General features: G+C 40.8%; 1 protein-coding gene across 1 annotated transcript in view; it reads left to right on the forward strand.

Annotated features, from left to right (window-relative positions):
- The window catches only part of TSHZ1 (teashirt zinc finger homeobox 1), a 198592-nt gene that overhangs the window by 78269 nt on the left and 99962 nt on the right, over positions 1–20361 (forward strand). The window lies entirely within an intron of this gene.

Genomic DNA, 20361 nt, shown 5'->3' on the forward strand with positions numbered 1-20361 from the left:
GCTAATAACTAATTTTCAGCAGTGATAACCAGTTAAGTGCTGCCAAAAATTACTGGATAGCTCTGAACAAACAATTAGCCGATCAGTGGCTGTTTTTGGCCAGTTAAATCGTTTTGAATGTCGAGTAGCTGGTGTTGTTCTGCATGCAGGGTCTGGCTTCCTAGAATTTCAGGTTATTTTTTTTCTACATATTTCTACTGTTAGTTTGTGGGCACGTATCCTGCATTTGAAAAGGGGCTATCCATATTCTGCATGTGTGACAAAGGCCAGGTTTTGTAGCAGGGATCTGTAGTAATACAGCTTGTTCACTTTTCCCAATGTTCTAGGGCTCACTGCAATACCCACAGTGGTACCTTTTCTTAGGTGTGTTGTGTGAGTTTTGGAAGTTGGTGCTGTTATGAAATGATTGACTTGTTTTATAAGAACTGGGCGACTTTTGTAGGTTTTTCTATTACTTCAAAGATTATCTGGTGCTGGAGAGGGTTTATGTTGCTGTTACTGAGATGACACCAACGTCAGATATTTATTTTGTCCTGGTTCTGCTTTGTATCCACTGTTACATCAGGAAGGCAGAATATGTGTTTAAACTTAGAGGTCCTTTTGCTAAGGCACGTAGGTGCCTATACGCATCCAACACGCGTCAAATTAGAACTACCGCATGCTCCAGGCGGTAATTCTATTTTTGACGTGCGTCCAAAACGCACGGCAGAAAATATTTTCTACTGTGTGGCGCTAACTGGGTGGTAATTGGCAGTGTAAGCGTGCTGAGAATTACTGCCCAGTTAACGCGTGAGATCTTACCGCTGAGTCAGTGGGCGGCAGTAAGGTCTCAGGCCCAAAATGGACGCGTGCTTGTATTAATTTTGCTGCACGTCCATTTTCGGCCACAAAAAAAGGCCTTTTTTGCAGGCGTGCTGAAAAATGGACCTGCGCATGTGCAATACACGTGCCTACACCAGCACAGGCCATTTTTTGGCATGCCTTAGTAAAAGGGCCCCTTAATACCTTGATGGTCCAGTGTACAGGTTCAAGGGTTATTTTACAGACTATATAATTTATCTGCAGCGGTTTTGCTTAGTATATTGCAGTGTTTTCATTACTTGTAGTCTATAGCTGTTTTACATGTTCTACTGCTGGTAAAAGGGGTGTAGCTACTGTAGGGCGGATCCATGAGGTGTCACCCCATCTCCTAAGGTTTGCCCAATATGAATACCAGCACTTTTTTTCCCCTTCTGACATAATTTCCTGTTTATGAGGGGCAGAATTGGCAGAGCTATTAGTGGTGCAGCCTCAATGCTAGCTTTGGTTTTTTTTTTTTTTTGCCAGGTAGTGGCTTGCCTAGCAGGAGGGTAAGGAAACTGCACGAAGGGGAGAGGGGGGCATCCACAAAAGTTTGTTCAGGGCTCCATAGTTGGTTAAAGTGGTGCTGCCTTGGTTAATAGAATTTTAAAAATGTAAAATTTAGATAGGGAGGGCAAATAAAGCACCAAAACCTAAGGAGCAAAGATATTCAGGAGGCATATGGCAAAAAGAAATAAAATGTGTTTAGAGCTTGAGTATCTCTGGCATGTACAGGAAGAGCCACTAAGGACTCAGCTTTCATACCTTCCAACCACAAGCACTCACTCAGTTATCTGTATATCTTTTTTTTTTGCTTGTAGCAGCCCTCAGATTCAAACATTATCACTTCTGCATGATGCCGGTGTGACTCTGGCAGAAGTGGGGCTGCTGTCACTCATCTCTAATCATAATCTGTGGGCAGTTCTATTTTCCTCCTTTTTTCTCTTCAGTGGTCTCCAGGGTCCTTTTACTAAGCCGCGTAAGCATCTGAGCACCAAAATGGAGTTACCGCCCGACTACCGCATGGCTCTTGCGGTAATTTCATTTTTGGCGTGCATCCGATACTTGCGTCTGGAAAATATATTTTATTTTCGGGCGCGTGTAACGGATGTGCGCCAAGTGGTACTTGGCAAGCATGGGTCATTACCTCCCGGTTACCGCGTGAGTCTTTACCGCTAGGTCAATGGCTGGCAGTAAGGTCTGAGACTCAAAATTGACGAGTGGCAATTTTGATTTTGCTGCACGTCCATTTTTGGCAAAAAAGGGCCTTTTTTACAGGTGCTCTGAAAAATGGATTGGCGTGAGCCCAAAACCCGCGCCTACACTACCGCAAGCCATTTTTCAGCACACCTTAGTAAAAGGACCCGTCTGTCTCTCCCCAATCCCCAGTCTGTATATGTGGGTTACTAGTTGTGTCCCATCCCAACTGACCCCAGTGGTGTTTGTCCATGGATATTTTTAACACTTGTAAATCCCCATTCCTGTTTTAAAGAGACAGTACCGTCATCATGCTCTATATCACTACTTTCTTACTCCAGGCAGCTGCAGAAAGCATCATGTTCCCTACATGATTCACAGATCTTTGAGTGCGCAACTAAAAAGGGGCATGCTCCTCCTGTGGCTATAGGAGGAGCATGGGTGGATCAGGGGTGTTCACTAAAGATGCACACAGTATTATAGATTCAGGGAATCTGCGTCTAATTTACACTTGAAGATTTACACCAGGTTTCAGGCCACTTTGAGTGATTTTAATAACAATTTTTGTGGTAATTCTACTAAAAGTTTAACTTTCCCATTATAAACTGTAGAATAATGGATTGTCAAAATGGAGGTTGCTTAAATTACAGTTAAGTTTCATGCTTCTGAAGTTCTGTGTCCTGTGATACAATTGGCTGATGGAGGTCAGCTGATATAAACAGAGTCACTATTCACTCTGGCAACAGCTTGTCTGGCTATAGGGAGAAGGGCTGAAGCCACCGAAGTGTGAGAATGTGTGGGAGTGAGCTCCAGTGAAAGAAGCCAGATGTAGGTTTTAAAAGTGAAAAGTCACAGATGTTTGACTGAGAGAGGTCTAGAAAGTAATTTAATATAGTAAGAAGAGAAGATTACAATTTCTAAAAGATTTTAAATTTTAGTTATAAATGCTTGTGTAAAAGCCTGGCTATCTGCTTGATGTGGTCACAAATTTGACTAGCCATGAGTGAGAGTCAGTGAGATTCACAACCAAATTGATTTTTGAACATATCATTGATTTTGTTCAATATCAGAACTGGTTTAGAGTCCTGTTATTAGGAAGGCATAGATTAAGTCTTGATTGTGACTGTGAGATTCCAGAGGCTAAATAGTTGTTTCGTGATGGATGAGACCTGAAACTGTGAGAAGTGTGACTGCTCAAAAACTCTGAAGAAAGAATGCCCTCTTAGAATAGGGGCAGTAATAAAAGTTTAGGAAAAATAAATAGGGATATAAATTATCTTTTGGTTTGTTAGCCAGAAAGGCCCTGTAATTTCTTATTCCCAGCCAATGCTGCTGCAGAATACAGATAGGAAGGCAGTCTTATTTTCAGGTTGAAACTAAAGTATAGGCTAGTAGATACATTAAAGCTTGAAGAAGAGCTCCAGTGTTTCAAGCAAGGCGAAGAAACGAAAAAACAAGAGAGGCCAAAGCACAGATAAGTCTGTATTGACACACAGAATAGGAAAAAGGACAGAGACAAACACACCAATATAGAGAAACACTTACCTGTTTAATGATGAGAGTTCTGGGTAGCTGGAAAACATGGAGTAAGACACAAAGAATCAACATAAAGTGAATACAGTAAAGAGTAATTATAAGGAAAAAAAATAAAAAGGTTTGATCAATACTTACCTGATAGTATGTTGCAGGACAGTACTGTTAAAACTCTGGTGAATGCCTGCTGGTGAAATTTAGATTTAAATTTAAAGCAATATACGAAAAATGGTTCAGTTTATGCTGTTGTAACAAATGAAAAATATTCTGTTCAATTTAAAAGAAAGAAAAATGTAATTTCTTCTGTTGTATGCATTCTTAAATAACTCAATTACTTCAAATTTGGAATTCAAATAAAATTCAATAGTAACATTGTAACACTTATTTGGTTACTGGACTCCAAAATCCTTTAGCAATAATTTCCTTTTCATCATTTTGAATGATGAAAACAAGGATAGTATAATTGTCGCTGGGCTCAGAGGCGTGCTTTGGTCTCGAGGAACTCGGTCACTGGTAATAGTAGAGCCTTTCTTACAACTTTGAGACCCACATAGTCAGTAGTATTTTGGCCCCTTTTGAATTCTTAAGGGGTTAAATTTTTCCAACTTTAGACCTGAAAATTGAAGTATTAAGACAGAGCTATAAATTGCTATAATATACAGATTGTTAGCAAGTTCCTGAGAGCAACTTTTGCAGCTCTGAACCCAGTCTAATAATTTTGAGTTGTGTGGCCTAATTTTGTGGGGTATGGGGTTAATCTGTCCTGATTGGCTCCCACTGATTGTTGAAGAGAGAAACGTTGAAGATGGAAAATCCATGACCTGAAGAAAGAAGCCAGAGGGATGAGCTTCAGGCGCTGAGGTGGCTGGTTGAAAGTAGATTTGCATTTTAAGTTATTACCAACACAGTTGTGATTCCACAGGAAAAGTCTATTCTGGATTTTCATGGTTTCCCTTGAAAGCCAGATGATTTAAGCGTGGAAGAATGGTTTGATAAAGTGAAATGTTCTTTGAAAATATTGAAAGTTACAGTTGAAGACCAAACAGAAGTAATTCAAGATTGAGTGAAAGGATTGTTAGCTGATACTATTAAATATACAGTGCCAAGGAGGGACTGACCTTTAGAGACAATTTTTTAAACGTTTGTGAGATGTGTACAGGGATAAGATTCAATCAGTAGTCCGAATTAAAGAATTCTTTAATTGAAAATGAGACAATTCTTGTTTTTTGCTTATAAACTTCAGGAGAAATTAGAAATTGTCTTGAAAAGAAATTGGTATCTTGTAGGAGAAACAGATGAAACCCTTAAGGAGCAGTTTGTTTATGGGCTAAGAGATGAAAATCACTTCACTGATCTTATGATGGCAGCTATCAAATGGGCTGGTGAGGAGAGAGTTCCATACAGACATGAAGAAGTAGCTCCAGTCCGTATTTTACAAAGGAACAGAGGTGTGGGTGATGTTCCATCATTCCAGGAAGAATCAAGTACAGTTGGCTCTATTGGGCAGTTAGTCCATTTGGTTGAAGAGGAATAGGCATATCAGTGGAGGGAGAAAGCACGAGAAAGGAATCAAAGAGATTCTAGGAATAATAGAATGCCTACTACATCTGTTCGGCAAAGCTCTATAAACAACAGAGATAAAAGACAGCCCTTGAGAAATGGGAGCAGAAACCTTATTTGTTATAAATGTGATGAATGAGGATAATGCCAGAATGATAAGAAACTGGTAGAAAAAAGGGGATTTTGAAAAATGAGAAACCAGTTTCTATAGGTTCTGAGGTTGCAAGCACTAGTTCTGAAAATGTGTCATACAGGACTGTGGGTGACATAACCGGTGCCTACGGGGATGGAACAGTCAAAGCACTAGTTAGAGCTCAGAATTTTGGAGCCTCTGAAGAGCTGGAGGCAGAGGAGTGGGAGCAACTCTGTGAGCAAGCCATTAGAGAAAGTCCCAAATTAAATGTTAAGACTGATGGAGTAGACAGTTTATGTGTGGTGGACACGGGGTATATGGTTTCCACTATTTGTGCAAGTCACTTTTACAAAATCTTTAAGAGCACAGTGGAACTAGTGAACTGGATTGTGGTATCTGTAGCAAACAGTACAGATTTACCAGTAGAATTTTAGCTGACATAATAGGAAAAAAAAAGTTTTATCAGCTGAATATATTACATTACACTCATTACTTTTATACCGCAAGTAACCACGAATGAATCTATGCAGTTCACATTACAGAAAAATAGGGCAAGACACCTAGAATTATAATTCAATTAAAAAATGTAAACAAAAAAATATATAGTTACCTACTCAACTAAACTGGGAAACTAATTTTTAATGTTATAAAGCATTTACTTTTGACTAGACAGCATCAATTTCTGAAATAACCACGTTTTCAAAGTTTTTCGAAAAAAAAATACGTAATCAAATGACTAATATAATTTGGTAGTTTGTTCTACCATTTGGCCACTTGATAGGTAAAATATGGATGAACAACTGGGTTATGTAAAGTTTGCCAGCAAACAGTCAGTGATCATTCTGTCCATGTCGGAGAAGATTCTTAAGAGAAAATGCCAGTGTGTAAGAGGATTCCGTGCTTGCAGCATGATGGTTACTACTACCAGAAAAATTAAATTGCTTGATAAAGTATTTGTTACCAATGCGTTGGTGAATCTAGTCTGTGGTACTGTGCCTGTACAAATGCTGAACTTGCGTGAGATGGATATCGTTATTTCAGCAAGAACTAGTTTGGCAGAATTATTCAAGCCAAAATAGGTGTTTAGGCCTAGGGTGGCGATAATGACTGGAGAAGTTCAAGTGGAAAATACAGAAGGGTGGATGCAACAGATTCCTCCAGTGAGGGTCGATTGGGAGGTGTTAGATGAGAAGCAGAGTTTGCAGCTAAAGAAATTGTTCTGGAAACATCGTCATGACTTCTCTGTCAGTGATACAGATATTGAGTACACCACTCTTATTACCCATGAGGTACAAACTGGTGATCCGGCTCCTATTAAGCAGCCTGATAGAATAGTATCTCCTCATATTTTGCATGTACAGGATTTAGTTGACCAAGGCATTTTAAAGAAAAGCTTTATTCCCTGCTGTAGTCATTAAGAAGAAAGATCGAAGCTTACATTTTTGTGTGGATTATAGAAAACTTAATGCAGTGACTATTAAATAATATACTTACCCATTACCATACATTGATAAATCCTTGGATGCGTTAGGGAGTGCTAGATGGTTTGCCTTGTTGGATCTTACTTCGGGGAATCTTCAAATGGGTAAGCACCCTTGTGACATGGAAAAGACAGTGGTTACCACCCTATTTGGATTGTTTGAATGGACAGGAATGCTTCAGCTTGTGTAACACGCCAGTGAGTTTTTAGCATCTTAAGGAAATGGTGCTAGGGGAATATGTTTTTCTTCTGTATCTAGATGACATCTTGGTGTATGCTTCCACTTTTGAACAGCATTTACAACATTTGGACAAAGTATTTAGTACATTGAGTATGATTTGAAATTAAAACCAGTGTGTAGAAGGTGGAGCGTCCACTGATGGGGAAAAGATTAAAGCACTAGAAAATTAGAATGTTCCATGTTCTAAAATGGAAGTAAGAAGCTTTCTTGGATTTGCCAGTTTATATTGTCGTTTTGTTCCTAACTTTGTTCAAATAGCAGCTCCACTTCACTAATTGACTGGGAAGCAGGTAGCTCAGAGACAGACTCCATGCTTAACTGGACTTCATGATTTTAGGAGGCTTTTGATTTGTAGTAAGAAAAGTTAACTATAGCTCCAATATTGGGGTTTTCCTGAATTCAACAATCTGTTTGTGTTAACTACTGATGCAAGCTTTTGTGGTATAAGAGTAGTCCTAAATCAAGTACAGAATGGAGTAGAGAGAGTCATCACATATGCCAGTAGAGGTTTATAAAAATCAGAAAGAAATGACAATAATTATAGTGCATTCAAGTTGGAGCTACTCTCTTTAAACTGGGCAGCTATGGAAAAGTTCCGTGAATATTTAATATATAAGCCTTTTATAGTGTGAACTGACTATAACCCACTCAAGTACCTTGAAACAGCGAAAATACAGGCTGTTGAACAGCAATGGCTAGCACAGCTGGCAGAATTAAACTTCACAGTAGAATACAAACCTGGCACAAGTAATAAGATTGTTGATGCATTATCCCATGTGCCAACTGAAAAGGAACCAGAAATGGAAGATTATGAAAAAGATTTCCTAGTATTGCGGTCAGAAGTTAAATAGAACAAAATCAAGGGAGCCGTGAATACACAATTTTCTCTGCTTAAGGACAAAGCTCTGCCTGATGATGTGAAATTGGAATTGGAGTTGAAAGAAAGTCAAAGAAAAGATCTGGTGTTGGTGAATGTAATAAGAGCACTGGAGACCGGGGAGTAGTTGTACATTTCTCTGCTATCCTTGGAAGAAAGGTTGTGGAAGCAACGAGATAGATTAAGTTTAAAAAGAGGAATACTGTTTCACAAATTTCAGGATTGCAAAACAGGAATAGATACCTTTCAGATAGTAGTACCACAGAAGTATCAGAAAGAATTACTGAAGACATCATGATAAACCTGGACATTTTGCTACAGATACAATTCTTTTAAATTTGAGGATAAATTACTATTGGATAAATATGAGACAATATGTGGAGAACTGGATAAAAGATTGCAAATGCTGTTTCCATGCTAAAGAATTGTTCCCTAAAGAGAAAGAGTTCTTACAGTGTTTTATGACCTTTAGAGGTTCTGGCTATCCATTCACAGTGTTAAAAAATGATGCCAGTGTTTATGAGAATGTTCTAATAATAACAGATATATTTACCTGCTTTACTTGCTGTGCCAACAAGAAATCAGACTTCTAGAACTGTTGCAAAAGCCCTACCCTCCCAATATTCAAAACTAATCAGCCAGTAACAGCTCCAGGCTGGTTAAATATTGTTGAAGTGCCTAACTATGGATATTCAGCGGGAGATAATGAGTTATCTCCGGCTGGATATTCTGATAATTGGTTATCTCCAGCTAGCCATTAACTGGCTATATTGCGGATATTCAGACACAAACTGGCTATGTTGAGCGGTCAAAATAGGCCGATTATATAGCAGGTCTATCTTTGACTGCTAAAAGGTTAACCGATTAGTGCTGAATATTGTCATAGCCGGTTAAACTTTATAGTGGCCAAAATAAACCCAGATATTTAATGCCGGTCACTAGAAATGGTCCAGCATTGAATATCTGGGCTTTAACACCAGCAGCGGACAACAGACACGCTGCCCACTGGTGACTAAATATTGGGCCCCTAATGTCCAGGTGGTTTATGGTATACGGCTGCCCAGAAAGACTGCATTCGGATCAAGGAAGAGCATCTGAATCTCAAGTGAACGGGGAACTGTGTTCATGGTATGGTGTTAAGACACCTTATCATCCCCAATGTAATAACTGCTGTGAAAAATTCACTAGAATTATGAATTCCATTCTGAAAACTTTTTCAGAAAGGAAAAAAAGAAATTGGTTGGATTACATGTATGAGTTAAACCAAATCTATAATAGTAGCGTGCACACTTCCATGGAATTTACATTCGTTCGAATTTTGTTGGGAAAGGAGATGCTTCTCCCTTATCAGTCTTTACTCCCAAAAGAGCCAGGAGAAATCATGGAAAACATTGACGAATGGTTAAGAATTCATGAAGAAAAGTTGAGAGAGTTGCAATGGATCACTTGAACTGTTTCTGAAGAAAGTGGACAGAAAATCAAAAGATACTATGATCAGCGATTGGTCGGTGAGTATTGATCAGGAAGCAGGATTTTAAGGGCTGGCATAAAATGTAGGATATTTGGGAAGAAGCTCCTTTCAAAATTATCAAAATTTTAGGTGCAAGTAAAAATGTGTTTTGTGTGCAAAATAAGGCCGGAGAAATGAAAACATTACACCAAGATCAATTGAATTGTTAAAAAAAATCTGTAATGATAGAGCTATAAAAACAAAAGAAGAAATCAAACAGAATTGGTATATTATACACAGTAACATTAGATTGAGAGTTTGAGAAATGTAGTGGAATCTAATGTAACTGAGACAGAATTGGATGAAGAAATGGTTTAGTCTGTACATTGTTCAAAAAGATTGACGAAGGGTAAATGTCCTAGTTTTTTGGTTGAACTTTATGTTCTGAATTAAAAAACAGTATGAATGAGTGCAGCGAATGTCTTAATGTGTTTCCAACAAGTTAGTTTCCAGAATTTGGTTACTTTCTACTATGTGTAGAAGAGCTAAGCTAGTGAATCAGGTCAGTAATTTATTACAGATTCTTATTGAATAATAATTGGAATCTGTCGCCTGATTCATACACATTCTGAATAAAGGGAGTGCTGGATATATATACCTGATTATATTGTTACTGTGTTATGAGTCTGTCACTTGGTTACTGGTTTAAAGTGGAAATGCAGAGTAGGAATGCCCAAAGTACTACGGGCTTCTTTTGCAAAGCCGCACTAGCGATTCTCGCACGGCAAATGAGAGGAAGCCCAAAGGAAATGAATGGGCTTCCTCTCATTTGCCACACCGAGAATCAGTAGCGCGACTTTGTAAAAGAGGCCCTATGTTAAGGTCACCCATAAGATAATTTGGCAATATAAGATGGTTGGTTGAAATGGTTTAGAAGGCTCCTTTTTCCCTGCATGCCTTGGAGGCACACTAGGAATTAGAAAATATAAAAATGTTTGCCAGTCCGGTGCACCTGAGGGCATGGGATTCCGGTTGTTATACTGGTTCCCTTATTCTTGGGATGTGCCAGATGAAGGACTGCCTCCTATTCATAGGTATCCTTCAAGAAGACATCGGGTTTCCTTCTATTTTGCTCTACCTACACCAGTACCCCTGCGTAGCTTAGTAAAATAATTATGTGATATGTATGATTTGTTAATTAAGAGGTGAAGTGAGATTTTTAGGGTAGAAAGTAAAATGTTGAGAACAACATTTGTTTAAAAAGGGCGTGAAAAACAATGAAAGGAAATTATTACTAAAGGATTTTGGAGTCCAGTAACCAAAAAGGTGTTACGAAGTTACTATTGAATTGTATTTGAATTCCAACCTTGAAGTAATTGAGTTATTTAAAGATCCATACAACAGAAGAAATTACATTTTTCATTCTTTTAAGTTGAACAGAATATTTTTCATTGTTACAACAGCATAAACTGAACCATTTTTCCTAAATTGCTTTAAATTTAAATCTAAATTTCACCAGCAGGTATTCACCAGACTCTAACAGTACTGTCCTGCAACATACAGAAGGACTATCAGATAAGTATTGTTTAAACCTTTTTTCTTTTTATTCCTTATAATTACTTTTTACTGTATTCAATTTAAGTGTTGATTCTTTGTGTCTTAATCCATGTTTTCCAGGTACCCAGAACTCTCATCATTAAACAGGTAAATGTTTTTCTATATTGGTGTGTTTGTCTCTGTCCTTTTTCCTGTTCTGTGTGTCAATGCAGACTTATCTGTGCTTTGATCTCTCTTGTTTCTTCGTTTCTTTGCCTTGCTTGAAACATTGGAGCTCTGCTTCTTTTCTTCAAGCTTCTTCAAGCCTATACTTTAGTTTCAACCTGAAAATAAGACTGCCTTCCTATCTGTATTCTGCAGCAGCCCTGGCTGGGAATAAGAAATTACAGGGTCATTTTGGCTAACAAACCAAAAGATAATTTATATCCCTATTTAATTTTCCTAAACTTTTATTACTGTCCCTATTCTAAGAGGGCATTCTTTCTTCAGAGGTTTTTGAGCAGTCACACTTCTCACAGTTTCAGGTCTCATCCATCATGTAACAACCATTTAGCCTCTGGAATCTCACAGTCACAATCAAGACTTAATTTATGCTTTCCTAATAACAGGACTCTAAACCTGTTTTGATATTGAACAAATCAATGATATGTTCAAAAATCAATTTGGTTGTGAATCTCACTGTCTCTCACTCATGGCTAGTCAAATTTGTGACCACATCAAGCAGATAGCCAGGTTTGTTCACAGGCATTTATAACTAAAATTTAAAATCTTTACAAAATTGTAATCTTCACTTCTTACTATATTAAATTACTTTCTAGACCTCTCTCAGTCAAACCATCTGTGACGTTTCACTTTTAAAACCTACATCTGGCTTTTTTCACTGGAGTTCACTCCCACATGTCCTCATACCTTGGTGACTTCAGCCCTTCTCCCCTTAGCCAGACAACAAGCTGTTGGCAGGGTTGCCAGGTAGAAATTTTTTTTCCAGCCCAATCCAGGCCAGAAACCAGCCCAAAACCCGCCCAAACACAAACCCCGCCCCTGACACCCCCACCCCCGCGTCACCGGCCCCGTCCCCGCCGTCACCGGCCCCGCCCCCGCCGTCACCGGCCCCGCCTCCCACGTCATCGGGCCCGCCTCCCCGTCATCAGCCCCGCCTCCCCATCATCGGCCCCGCCTCCCACGTCATCGGCCCCGCCTCCCACGTCACTAACCCCGCCCAAAAACGTCACTAACCCCGCCCCCCCGCGGCCGAAAAAAAATCAAAAAGCCGCCCAAAAAGCCGCCCGGAAGCCCTAAAAACCGCCCAAAAAACCGCAACCCGCCGCGGGCAAAAATTTCCCGCGGCGGGTCGCGGAAAACCGCCCAATTGGGCGGTAAAACCACCCACCTGGCAACACTGGCTGTTGGCAGGGTAAACAGTGACTCTGTTTACATTAGCAGGCTTCCGTTAGCCAATCATATCATAGAACACAGAATCTTCAGATGCATGGAACGTAACTGTAACTTACGCAATCTTCATTTTGAAAATCTATTTTTCCATACATTATAATGGGGAAGTTAAACTTTTAGTAAAATTATGACAAAAATTGTTATTAAAATCACTCAGAGTGACCTGATACCATTAATCCATTCAAACCAAAATGGCCATATTTTTCTCTCATATTTTAAAACACATTTAAATATATTTATACATTTTTACCCAAATTTCTCACAAAACTACCAAAAAATCCATTAATGTCCCCTCAAACTAAATAAAACCCCATCTCAAAGACAGCGCCAAGCAACATCAAACCAGAGCAGTTCATTAAAAGCTTCAAACCAATCCGCACCATAAAACTCCATTTTAATCAAATAAATGAACTTTTATAGAAACCTCACCTCCTTAGCTCATCTTCTGGGGACCTCCAGACCCCTCAACTATTAAAAATAATATTTTAAAATTAATCCTCAGAGACCCAGCCTAGCAGTTCCAAAATGTACAATTTAAAATTAGAATAATAACTTAGGAGGCCCAAGGGGCCTCTTGCCTTGGTCCTAGCATGATTTTATGTGACCACCACCTCTGGACTGGGTCTGGATAGACCTACCGTGCTGCAAGGGACAGCCCGTGATCTCCTGCAGTAGCCTGCCAGGTAGCAAAATCAATTGAGGCCCCGGCATCTTTTTGGGCCTACTGGAGCTCCAAGTCATGAATTGCATATGCTCAGGTGTTCGCGCACCTGCCGGAGCTCCAGCAGTCCAGACCTTAAACAGGCTGGTTTCTTGCTGTGCTCCCTCCCAGCTGCAGTCTCAGTCTTCATAGCAGTGCAGTTAGTCACGCCTACTGTGATTCTGAGTTCGGCAGCCCCGACTTTCTCCAGACCTGTTTTAGGGCCCACCCGTGACCCACCAATGACTCGCTCGACTTGGAGACACTCTCCCCCCCAGACAGGTAAGATTTAATATTTTTTTCATACATGGGTTACAATAACATTAATTTAAAATAAAATGAAGTATAATGTAGAGCAATTAAAGCTACATCCTTCCAAACATCTATTGCATCCACACACTTCTCTGCACTCCTGTGTCATCCTTTGGTTTGTAAACCGCAGTCTTAAGAGACTGGACTGTGCTAATCTCAGCTGATAGGTGCGCTGAAAAATGGCTTGCGGTAGTGTAGGCACTGGTTTTGGGTGCGCTCCAATCCATTTTTCAGTGTGCCTGTAAAAAAAGGCCTTTTTAAAATTTTTGCTGGAAATGGACGTGTGGCAAAATCAAAATTGGCACGTGTTCATTTTGGGTCTGAGACCTTACCACCAGCCATTGACCTAGCGGTAAAGTCTCACGCGGTAACTGGGCAGTAATGAACTGCGTGTCAAATGCCACTCGGACGCGCTTATCGGACTTACTCCAAGAATGAAATTACTGCAAGAGCCATGCGGTAGCCGGGCGGTAACTCCATTTTGGCGCGTGTTGGGCATACGTAGACGTTTACACGGCTTAGTAAAAGGGCCCCTTAGACATGTGCATGGTGCAGCTTTGTGGTTACCATATGCTGCTGCCACATTTCCTGCATGCTATGAAATGCCTGTCAAACTTGTACCTAACACACGAGATAATTTGGATTCAACAGTTGCCTCATGCTTTTCACTATAAGGCTGCATCTCAGCAGCTGTATGTTGCGCCTGCTGATTCAGTCAAGCAGTTAGAAAAGGATCAGCTTGTTAGGTCTCATGTTTCCGCTCAGGATTTAGTAACTTCTCCAAATTAAGTTTCCAGAACTGAGTATCTGACAGGAACTTCTGTTGGGCTATGCTTCCTCTCAGAAAGACTCAAGAGAGGGCCCTCATTTACTAAGCTGCCCTAACATTTTCACACACGTTAATGCAGGTTAAGTGCACATCTAGTAAGTAGGCCTCATTGGGACTTGAGTTACGTAAAATGTGTAAAATTTCATTAAGCATGCATTAACACATTAATGTAGCTTAATTAATGAGGACCTAAGATTATGGTTTGGGTAAAAAGAAGACATTTCTTTCACCACAGGACTGTAGAGACACAACTTTTACTCTTTATACAGTGGAAGGGTTAAACACTGTGTCTCTTTGGATTCACATCCCTGCGGGTTACTTGTTTGGGAAATGAAGAGCTTTGGAAGCTATGCCAGTCAATAAGGATGATATAGCAGCTGAGGGCTCATCATGGAATAATGGAAATGTTCAGATCATAGAAATTCCTTCATCACCTCACTGTCTTCAGTTGCCTCACAGCTTTGTGGAACAGCCCTGTCTGGGATCTGGAAAGTAACCATGCAAGTAAAAACATGGCAGCTTTTCTGGATACATATGATAATGTGCAAAAGTATTCTATTACATTAGCATGTGTGTTTTCACAATTACAATATTTTAACCTATTGTGCCTTCCTTCTGCTTCATCTGAATTTTGTCTTCATTTGTGTTATCACAGTGCTGTGTATGTCTAGAACACTGTAGAAATGATTAATGGTAGTAGTGGCAGGTATCTCTAATATGGGAGCAATTTTTAAACCCCATGGGTAGTTTGTGGGACCTGCAAGCTAATTTTCAAAGGGAAATTGCCTGGAACAGCCTATGCTCCTCACACTGGGCCATTAATTAACATGGCACAGCCAATATAAGCCTCCTGGGTCCCTTGAAAGCTAACTGAAACTAACCTGTGATGGGTCAGCGCTCTGTGGATAGATGAGGCAGAAAATCGCAGTCCGTTGCCAAACTGCCTCTGATTCTTGACCGATGATGGGTAAGCAACATATGGGGTGGGGGTGGTAAAAATAGAGGTGTCACTATAGGATCCCCCAGATGGACTTGTTGGTCGTTGTAATCCCCTCTATTCCATCATTGGGAGTCATTGTCTCACCTGCCGAAGCCCATCTGGTGCTTTATAAGAATGTGCATTCATTTGAAAAACATGAGAAATGTTAATGATATCTCTCACACCATTTCATGTTGTTTTGTCCCAAAACAACAGAAAACCCCCCAGATTTAAGGTTTTTGTTTTTCACTGTTGTTCTAATAATGTGCTCTATTGCTCAATAGATGCACTACTGAAGAATCGTGGGCACAGATGAGCAATAGGCTGAACTCACTGTTCCCTCTAAGCAGAGTGGGTGTCCTCCAACTGCATTGCTATGTGTGTGTGTGTGTGTGTGAGTGGGGGGGGGGGGGGTGCTTCAGTACAGTGTTTTTAATCTCAAGGGACAGGCAGGTTCCCTGGAATCCTGCAGAACTTGCCTATCCCTCACTATTGAAAATGTGACAGTGAAATAGCACCCCCCACTGGCAGCACTGTAGATGGAGGACTCCTACTTAGCTTAGAGGGAACAGTGGACGCACTATTGGTGAAATTGCTCTCAAAATAAAAAAGAACAGAATCAGTGGCGTACCAAGGGGGGGCGGTCCACCCCGGGTGCACACCGCTGGGGGTGTGTGTGCCGTGCACCTGTTGGCCGAGTCCACTCGTTCCCTCCCTGCTGCTCCCTCTGCGCGGAACAGGTTACTTCCTGTTCCGGGGCAGAGGGAGCAGCAGGGAGGGAACGAGTGGACTCGGCCAACAGGCGTGCGGCACCCCTCCCCCCCCCCCCAGCAGGTAAAAATGCACCCGGGGGGGGGGGGGAGGGTGTAATTTCACCGGTGGGGGGGGGGGGGCCGCGCTGCACCCGGGGGGGGGGGCCCATTTGCGATCCGCCCCGGGTGTCAGGCAGCCTAGGAACGCCATTGAACAGAACAAAATGAAAAATCCTGTAAATGACATGGGAAACTAAACAAAATGAAACCTTTTGGCATATACTCTTCTAGTGCTTTGCCAGTCCAGCTCCTTCTGCTAGCATCACTCTCAGGGCGTATGTGTCATGAACAGCTGATTGAATGTGAACTGTGTGGGAAGGACATTAAATGGTCAGTTCAAGAAGGGTGTAGCACAGGGAGGGAATGTCGCTAGCTGCAGTGCAGGGGGAGCCAAGTTGAAAAGTGCTGGGCTGGCCTGCCAACCCTGCTTTCCTCCCTTTGGAGGGAGGTAAAAGACTAGGCCAGAGCAGGAGGTTAATGAAAAAAATAGGAAAAAATGCTGACTCATTGTCAGTCTCTGATAGGGGCGGTCCCGGCTGCCAGAGCAAAGCACCGGTAGTAAAGGGGGGATAGAGTGGCTAAACATGGTATGGAGGAAGGGAGAGAGTGAGGTTCTGTGAGGAGAAGTAGAGGTGAGAGAATTATTCATTCGGGGGGGGGGGGGGCAATTCTGTAACTTACATTTAAGTGCCCCAATGATGTACGGGAGATGCCTATTCTTTAATAGCATCTAGGCACCAAGATTCCTTTATAGAGTACTAGTATAAACCCACATTGGCACCCTAAATGTAGATGTGACCATTTATACCAGTTCAGTGGCAGGCATAAATGGGTGCCCCTAAGTGCAACATGCTAAGTGCATCACTACTAGAATTCTATAGGTTGCACCTGAGTTGGAGACATGCACATGCCCCTCCCACTCTTCACCCACATATATAGAATAACACGTAGTGCGCTTACCCGCAATAGTGCCGCTTTTTTGTGCACTTACATGCGTTATGTGCAGCCAGTAATAGAATTGCCCTTTTGAGGTGCAGAGGAGAGGTGTAAGAGAGTGAATCACAGGTAGTGGGAGAGAATGAGGCAAGCCTTTCCTGATCTCTACACTGTACGTACCTCCTGAAAATCTCACTCTGTGACCTTCAGTTTTACTTACTGGGGTGGTAAGGATTTTTGTACTTGATCCACCACTTCTCATTATCAAATCGAGAGTCTGTAATCCTGCAGTTCCTGAAGCCGAAGGACTGACTGAGATCCTGGCTCTTGGAATTTACAGTACAAACAGTTGTTAGAATATAAGATTTAAGTTTTGTTAATTAACTAATTTGTTTATTTATGTAAATTGCTACTTAGACAAGCTCAGTCTGCCTATGGCAACAAACCAATCCATTTGTTGGGAAATTTTCCCTGGCAGGTTTTTCATGTAGTTCGTACCCTCAGTTCGGGGACTGTACCCCTTTTACCCTTTACTTCAGAGTTGGTACTGGATCGTTTTACATGCTTCCATCTGGATAAGTTGGTAGCCCTTCAGGGTCCCACCTTGCGGAATCCTCAGTATTTCCCTCCTCTGTTTCTAACCTTACCCCATTTCTCCCAAATTTATAATATCCTATCCTGTCTTCCCTTTACACTATCAAGCTCAACTTACAATGTTTTGAAATTTCTATTATATGACTTTGTATTTCAAATTACTATGTAAGCCGCATTGAGCCTGCATTGTGTGGGAAAGCGTGGGGTACAAATGTAATAAATAAATAAAAAACCACCCAAGTTCTTCTTCTCCTTCCTCAATAACGTGTAATTTTTTATTTTTATTTATTTATTTATTTATTTGTAGCATTTGTATCCCAAATTTTCCCACCTATTTGCAGGCTCAATGTGGCTTACATTTGTCGTAGTGGTGATTGCCATTTCCGGTCTACAGAGTTGCACATGGTTTTACATTCAAGTGCGTACATACATGGTAGAAGAATACATTGTGATCTTGCGTAGGTGTCAGCATTATGTTTTTGCTTAGGTATTGACATTAGGGTAAAAGTGATAATGTTTGGCAATGAGGTTAGTCAGCATTGAGTGGTTGTATAGGAATCGATGTTAGAGTAGAAGTGATAGTGTTTGTTCATTAAAAGCAGAAATGTTATTCAGTTGTGTGGTTAAAGATCGGTGCAGTCTTACTCCTCAGTCTTATTGTGTAGTAATTAGGATGGTTGTTTGTGGTATGCCTTTTTGAATAAGTCAGTTTTCAATAGTCTTCGGAAGATAACGTGGCTTTACTGTCTTTTCCCCACTGTCATCTATTGGTTTCCACAAATTGTTAGCCATTATGCGCCCACCAGGACCTCTCATGGATGGGGCTCCTGCTTGAATGCTGAAGGGGGGGGGGGATGAGGAAGTATTTTCCTCATTAACTAGTGGAATGCTCAGTGGAACTGCCTTTAGGTTCTGATGGAGACCTTTAATTTTGCTGGCAAAGTATGTGGTAAAATCATTGCTGGTCAGTTTTGACTGGGAAGGTTGGTTCTGTTGGGGTTGTAGACTGTTTACTATTTTGAATAGCTGCTTGAGTAAAGTTGAAGCCTGTTCAATACATTGAGGAGAATATTGCTTTTTGGCATCGTTTGAGGCTGGTGGTACATTGCCATGTGTTTCCTACATCTGAGCTAGTCTTTGTCTAGGCAAGTTTTACACCATTTTTTTGCAGTTTACATCCTTGATACTTAAGGACCCACAGTTCTGAGGAGAACAAAGGGGAGCATATTTGTATAGTGCATAGGATCTTCTTTTTGTGGGTCCTTGTTTTCTAAGGCCATTGCTAAGTGTGCATTCCAGGTGTCAATCTGTTCTTACACTGTAGTCATCTTTTTACCAACATAGAGGTAGGGCAAGGGCTCCAGAAAGCTTCCATTACTCAGATTTCTTATGTGTTCAGGCCCTTCTGTTTTAGGTTTCCCTTTATATAAAAAACTTATTTTAAAATGATCTGTGCGCAATAGAGGTGATATCTTGATGCCAGCAACCTTGTGTTCTAAGATGGCGACTCCTTTGCAAACTTTTCATAGGTTGATGATTTGACTACCTTTCATCACAAAACACAGCATTGTGGTTTATAAAGATATATTCAGAAGATGTTGAGGTCTCAGGCTCTTTCTTTGGACGTTTAATCGTGGTTGTCACCATCTTTATTTCTAGATGCATCTATTCTGTAGCAGATAAAAGGTCTGAGTGTGTGTAAGTATCACCTATTTGTAGATGGTATCCTATTTAGAGCCCTGTTTACTAAGCCGTGCTATAGCTACTAGCATTTTTGGCACACGCTAAAAATGAGCACGCACTAATGATAGAGACACCCATATATTCCTATGGGTGTTTATAGCATTAGTGTGCACTAAAAATGCTAGTGCACCTTAGTCAATAAAGATGCTAATTATTTATAATATCCGTTTGATTTTTAAATCAAACCTGGGTTGAGGATGTTTTCATGTATGTCATGCTATTCATCTATGTAGCATCCGTATTATTCCTTGAGCGATATCCAAATAATTTCCAGTAATTTTCTGTATGAAATCACTGGTGTAAATTCTATAGTAAATCTCCAGTAATTCTTCAGCTGTTTCACTTCTGTACACAGTTGTGTTAAAAAGAGAGAAACCTCAGATAGAAGCAGTTTATGCCCAACTTAGGCTGTTTGGCATTCAATCATTCAGTGGTTCCTTTTATCTCCAAAGTCTGTACTCTGTTGTCAGTTTTATAAATAATGTGGTCAATATTCAAAGGGGTTTAACCGGGCAGGAGAGGGTCCTGAATATCTGGCTGTCGATATTCAGCTGTTCTTAACCAAATAGGGCTGGTGAATATTGGCTCAAATCAGCCATTCTAGGTAAGGGGCAGTTCAGGGCAATTTGGCTACATAGGGGCCCTTTTACAGAGCTTGCTATTCCGGGATTACCACTGGCCCAATGCTGCCACTGGCAGTAGTTCTGGGTCAAGCGCACACCATTTCCAGGGGGATAAAACCCCCGGAAATGGTTAGCATGGCTGTAACCCGGCGGTAATCGGACATCTCCGCGCACTGCCTGGTTACCGCTGCTTTTTTTGTTGTTGATTTAATTGGTCTGTATATTAACTGCTGTGGCACGGTCCTCCAGTCCAGCTGCCCTTGAGAGTTCCAGGGAAGACTCCAACCCAGAAGACTCCAGAGGAATCTGAGTTTTGATGTGACTCCAAATTAGCTTGGTGCTAGCTAGTATACTTAAGGTGAAATTGCTAAATAATGGATAAAGTCTTTGCCAAAATCAACAGAGAAGATTCTTCTCAATACAAAGCCTCTTTAAATGTTTATCCTTGCTTTTAGTTCAAGAGGAATAAAGCCTCCCACAGAACAAATGGGTCCTGCTCCAGTATGCAGATTT

The sequence above is a fragment of the Microcaecilia unicolor genome, chromosome 1, assembly GCF_901765095.1.
Source record: "Microcaecilia unicolor chromosome 1, aMicUni1.1, whole genome shotgun sequence".
In the NCBI taxonomy this organism is placed as follows: Eukaryota; Metazoa; Chordata; class Amphibia; order Gymnophiona; family Siphonopidae; genus Microcaecilia; species Microcaecilia unicolor.